This window comes from Phyllobates terribilis, unplaced genomic scaffold, assembly GCF_046119375.1.
Source record: "Phyllobates terribilis strain yellow unplaced genomic scaffold, ASM4611937v1 Scaffold_7__3_contigs__length_470593459, whole genome shotgun sequence".
NCBI lineage: Eukaryota > Metazoa > Chordata > Amphibia > Anura > Dendrobatidae > Phyllobates > Phyllobates terribilis.
Window position 1 is genome coordinate 29,076,682 of NW_027362767.1, and position 6,000 is coordinate 29,082,681.

General features: G+C 54.3%; 1 protein-coding gene across 1 annotated transcript in view; it reads right to left on the bottom strand.

Annotated features, from left to right (window-relative positions):
* Positions 1-1,259, bottom strand: part of LOC141153490 (alpha-1-antiproteinase-like) — a 71,016-nt gene extending 69,757 nt beyond the window's left edge. The window contains exon 1 of the mRNA XM_073638328.1: positions 1,241-1,259. The gene's annotated coding sequence lies outside the window, so the exon portion shown is untranslated. The remainder of the gene's footprint in view (positions 1-1,240) is intronic.
* Between the last annotated feature and the right edge of the window lie 4,741 nt (positions 1,260-6,000).

Below are 6,000 nucleotides of genomic sequence, written 5' to 3' on the forward strand. Positions count from 1 at the left end.
AAGACCTCAGGCAGATAGCAGAGTTACTGAAGACCTCAGGCAGATAGCAGAGTTACTGAAGACCTCAGGCAGATAGCAGAGTTACTGGAGACCTCAGGCATATAGCAGAGTTACTGAAGACCACAGGCCGAGAGCAGAGTTACTGAAGACCTCAGGCAGATAGCAGAGTTACTGAAGACCTCAGGCAGATAGCAGAGTTACTGAATACCTCAGGCAGATAGCAGAGTTACTGAAGACCTCAGGCAGATAGCAGAGTTACTGAAGACCTCAGGCAGATAGCAGAGTTACTGAAGACCTCAGACAGATAGCAGAGTTACTGGAGACCTCAGGCAGATAGCAGAGTTACTGAAGACCTCAGGCAGATAGCAGAGTTACTGAAGACCTCAGGCAGATAGCAGAGTTACTGGAGACCTCCGGCAGATAGCAGAGTTACTGAAGACCTCAGGGAAATAGCAGAGTTACTGAAGACCTCTGGCAGATAGCAGAGTTACTGAAGACCTCAGGCAGATAGCAGAGTTACTGAAGACTTCAGGCAGATAGCAGAGTTACTGGAGACCTCTGGCAGATAGCAGAGTTACTGAAGACCTCAGGCAGATAGCAGAGTTACTGAAGACCTCAGGCAGATAGCAGAGTTACAGGAGACCTCCGGCAGATAGCAGAGTTACTGAAGACCTCAGGCAGATAGCAGAGTTACTGGAGACCTCAGGCAGATAGCAGAGTTACTGAAGACTTCAGACAGATAGCAGAGTTACTGAAGACCTCAGACAGATAGCAGAGTTAGTGGAGACATCAGGCAGATAGCAGAGTTACTGAAGACCTCAGGCAGATAGCAGAGTTACTGAAGACCTCAGACAGATAGCAGAGTTACTGGAGACCTCAGGCAGATAGCAGAGTTACAGGAGACCTCCGGCAGATACCAGAGTTACTGAAGACCTCAGGCAGATAGCAGAGTTACTGGACACCTCAGGCAGACAGCAGAGTTACTGAAGACCTCAGGCAGATAGCAGAGTTACTGAAGACCTCAGGCAGATAGCAGAGTTACTTAAGACTTCAGGCAGATAGCAGAGTTACTGGAGACCTCTGGCAGATAGCAGAGTTACTGAAGACCTCAGGCAGATAGCAGAGTTACTGAAGACCTCATGCAGATAGCAGAGTTACTGGAGACCTCAGGCAGATAGCAGAGTTACTTGTAGCGTCGGCGTCCCTGCCCTCTGCTAGGCAGGGACGCTGTTCCCCTCACCTCTCTGCTCCGAGCCCGGCGTCCTCCTCCCGCTCTGCTGGCAGCGCGCGCTCCTTCCCGGCCACTGTGCTTAGGGCGTGCGCGCTCCCTCCCTCTTAAAGGGGCCGCGCGCGCCGTCCTAAGGAGTCCCCGGCCAATGGCCGGAGGACTTCACCATATATAAGGCACCTCCTCCAAAATGGAGGTGCCCGAGCAATGTTGTTGCACTGTTCACTACTCTGCTTCAGCCCTCAGGTCCCGTTGCCAGTTACCTGCCTGATTCCTGCCAGAGTCCTGCCAGTTTGCTGTCTGTTTCCTGCCTGATATTCCTGCTACCTGCTTGCTAGCCTGAGGTCCGACGGTCTGCCTTCCTACTCCTGTCAGTCTGTCTATGGACCAGCTTGGCCGCTCACCTGGGAGCGCTCCTCCGCTACCTGCCTGCTTGCCTACCTGGAGGCTCCGCCGTCACGTGCTGTGACCACCTGCTATTCCAGAGACTCCTGCCCGCTCATCCAGAGACTGCCCCGGTCACTTGCCGTGACCTCCTGCCCGTTCATCCAGAGACTGCCCCGGTCACTTGCCGTGACCTCCTGCCCACTCATCCAGAGACTGCCCCGGTCACTTGCCGTGACCTCCTGCTCGTTCATCCAGAGACTGCCCCGTCACTTGCCGTGACCTCCTGCCCGTTCATCCAGAGACTGCCCCGGTCACTTGCCGTGACCTCCTGCCCGTTCATCCAGAGACTGCCCCGGTCACTTGCCGTGACCTCCTGCCCGTTCATCCAGAGACTGCCCCGGTCACTTGCCGTGACCTCCTGTCCGTTCATTCAGAGACTGTCCCAGTCACCTGCTGTGACTGCCTGCCCGTCTACCCTGGTCGCCACCCGCTCCCTTACAAGGACCGCCCCCTTGTATAGTAGCTCAGAGGTTCCGCCTCCCAGACCCATTACAGTTTGCTCGGGCCTTGGAACCCGGTGGCACCCAAGCTCCCTCGCTCTCGGACCTCTGTCATGAACTGTCCCGTCAGAGGTCCCAACAGGAGTCCATCCTGGGTCACCTGCGGAATGTCAATTCTCGCCTGGACACTCTGACTGCTCCACCAGCAACCACCGCCAGTGCCATGACTCGCAACCCGGCAGCTCCGCTGCCCACCAATACCATGGTATCCTACCCCGGACCCCGGCTTTCCGCACCTCCTCGCTTCGGAGGCGACTCCGCCCAGGCTCGGGGCTTCATAAATCAGTGCACCCTGCACTTTGAACTCCTGTCCCACCTGTTTAACTCCGACCGGGCCAAAATTGCCTTCATCATGTCCCATCTCACCGGGGAGGCCCTGGCCTGGCTAAATCCTCTATGGGAGAGAGGAGACCCCCTGGTGTCCGACTTGCCTGCCTTTCTCATGGCTTTCCGGAAAATCTTCGACGAACCCGGACGGAAGACCTCATCCGCATCATCTCTGCTACGCCTCCGTCAGGGAAGTCTCACCGTGGGCCAATATGCCATACGGTTCCGTACCCTTGCCTCGGAGCTGGCCTGGGATAACGACGCTCTGTTATCCGTCTTCTGGGAGGGTCTGTCCGGCCGTATTAAAGATGAACTTTCCGGTCGGGACATTCCTACCACTCTCGATGACCTAATAACTCTTGCCATCCGGATTGACCTACGGTTCCAGGAGCGTGCCAAAGAGGTCAACCGTGAGAGGAGGTTTCCACGTCTAGCTCCTACTTTTCAGAAATCCGTCTCTCCCCAGGTACACTCTCCTGAGCCTATGCAGGTCGACCAGACCAAGATGGTCAAAACCCGTCAGGACTTACGCCGTGCCGAAGGGAGCTGCTTCTACTGTGGCAGTAAGGAGCACCGGATCCGTACCTGCCCGGAGAGGTCGGGAAACGCCTGTGTCTAGGTTCGCTCAGAGAGGTCAACCTAGACAAGAATAAATCCTCTCCATCTCTGCTACTGTCAGTCTCTATTATCTGCGGGGAGAATCGTTATTTCGAACTAGCCCAACTTGACTCTGGAGCGGCCGGGAATCTTATCTCACAGTCCCTGGTAGAGAAATACCGCATTCCCACCAAACCTCTGGCTGTACCATTATCTGTCGCTGCTGTGGATGGGGGCCTCTTACCGCGTCCCATCCAACTCATCACCGAATCCGTAACTCTGCAGGTGGGAATGCTGCATTCTGAGAGCATCTCTTTTCATGTTCTGCCTGGACTCTCTCACGCCCTCTTACTAGGTCTACCTTGGCTCCAGAGACATGCACCAGTGCTTGACTGGCAGACCGGAGAAGTCCTTCGCTGGGGACAGGACTGTCATAAGACTTGTTTGGTTCCTGTTCATCCCGTCCGTCCTTCTCCTACCCCAACTAATCTACCTGGACTTCCGATTCCCTATTGGTCATTTGCTGATGTCTTTAATAAAAAGGAGGCAGAGACATTACCCCCTCATAGACCATACGACTGTCCTATCGACCCGTTACCCGGTACTACTCCTCCCCGTGGGCGTATTTACCCATTGTCCGCTGCTGAGACCCGGTCGATGTCCGAATATATTGAGGAGAATTTGGCCAGGGGATTCATCCGGAAATCTACCTCCCCGGCGGGAGCAGGCTTCTTCTTCGTAAAAAAGAAGGACGGCTCTCTCCGTCCCTGTATAGACTATAGAGGCCTTAACCAGATCACGGTGAAGAATAAGTACCCCCTTCCGCTCATTCCAGAATTATTTGATCGCCTGATGGGGGCTAGAGTCTTCACCAAACTGGACCTCCGTGGGGCGTACAACCTGGTCCGTATCCGTCAAGGGGATGAATGGAAGACTGCATTCAACACCCGGGACGGCCACTATGAATATCTGGTAATGCCCTTTGGTCTCTGTAACGCTCCTGCCGTCTTTCAAGAGTTGGTCAATGACATCTTCCGGGACCTTCTCTACTCCTGCGTTGTGGTGTACCTGGACAACATCTTGGTCTTCTCTCCGGATCTCCAGACTCACCGGAGGGACGTTCGTCAGGTCCTGCTCAGGCTCAGGCAGAACCATCTCTTCGCTAAATATGAGAAGTGCCTCTTTGAGCAGACCTCACTTACGTTTTTGGGCTACATTATTTCTCCGACTGGCCTACGAATGGATCCAGAGAAACTGTCTGCCATCGAGAAATGGCCCCGACCGGAGGGGTTGAAGGCCATTCAGCGGTTCCTGGGTTTCGCCAACTACTACCGCCTCTTCATACCGCACTTCTCTTCCCGGACTGCCCCAATTTCCGCGCTCACCCGTAAGGGTACTAATCCCAAAGAGTGGCCGCCCGAAGCAGAGGAGGCCTTTCTTTCCTTAAAACAGGCCTTCTCTTCCGCCCCGGTGCTGCATCGTCCGGACGGCAACAAGCAGTTCTTTCTGGAGGTTGACTCCTCCTCCTCTGGAGCCGGAGCTGTACTTACTCAAAAATCTTCTTCCGGGAGGATGGTAACTTGCGGCTTCTTCTCCAAACTCTTCTCCTCTTCTGAGCGCAATTATTCCATAGGAGACCGAGAGTTATTGGCCATCAAGCTGGCATTGGAGGAGTGGCGTTACCTACTCGAGGGGGCTCTTCATCCGGTAATAATTTACACTGACCACAAGAACTTGGCTTATCTCCAGCATGCCCAGAGACTTAATCCGCGCCAAGCCCGGTGGTCCTTGTTTTTTGCTCGCTTTGATTTTGTTCTACATTTTCACCCGACTGACAAGAGCATCAAAGCAGACGCCTTGTCCCGATCCTTTCTGGTATCTGATCTCGAGGAAGAACCTAAATATATCATCGATCCCGCCAGAGTAATGCAGGTGGCTCCCGTGAGTCTAAATCGTCTCCCTCCCGGTAAGACGTTCGTATCGGTACCTGATCGGGAGAAGATCCTACACTGGGGTCATTCGTCTAAACTAGCTGGCCACGCCGGTCAGAAAAAGACCCTCCAGCTTATTTCCCGGCACTACTGGTGGCCTAACCTGCGCAAGGATGTAATAGACTTTGTTTCTGCCTGTGTGTCCTGTGCCCGCAACAAAGGTCCGAGACACCTGCCAGCCGGTCGCCTTCTTCCTCTGCCAGTACCTGCTGCCCCCTGGCAGCATATAGCGATGGACTTCATAACTGATCTTCCCGTCTCTGCCGGTTGTACGGTCATTTGGGTGGTCGCTGACCGCTTTTCCAAGATGGCTCACTTCATTCCCCTGCCAGGCCTCCCGTCTGCACCCGAGCTGGCTAAAGACTTTATCCGCCACATCTTCCGTCTTCATGGCCTGCCCCGTCACATCGTGTCGGATCGTGGGGTACAGTTCACTTCTCGTTTCTGGAGAGCCACTTGTAAATTGCTAGACGTCACCCTGGACTTCTCCTCCGCTTACCACCCACAGTCTAATGGTCAAGTGGAGCGGATCAATCAGATCCTGACCAGTTACCTCCGGCACTTCGTTAATGCCCACCATTCTGACTGGGTGGATCTCCTGCCATGGGCCGAATTCTCGTACAACAATCACGAGAGCGAATCTTCCTCCAAATCCCCGTTTTTTGTAGTCTTCGGTCAGCATCCTCGGATCCCGTTTCCCGTCTCCACCTCGGTGGACAATCCGGCTGCGGAATCTCTTGTTAACAAATTTTCCTCCACATGGGAGAGTACCCGGTCCGCACTCCTTCTGTCATCCGAGCGTATGAAAAGACATGCTGACAAAAAACGTCTGGATCCTCCTCAATTCCGTCCAGGGGATAAGGTCTGGCTCTCGTCCAAGTATGTCCGGCTCAAGATTCCTTCCTATAAG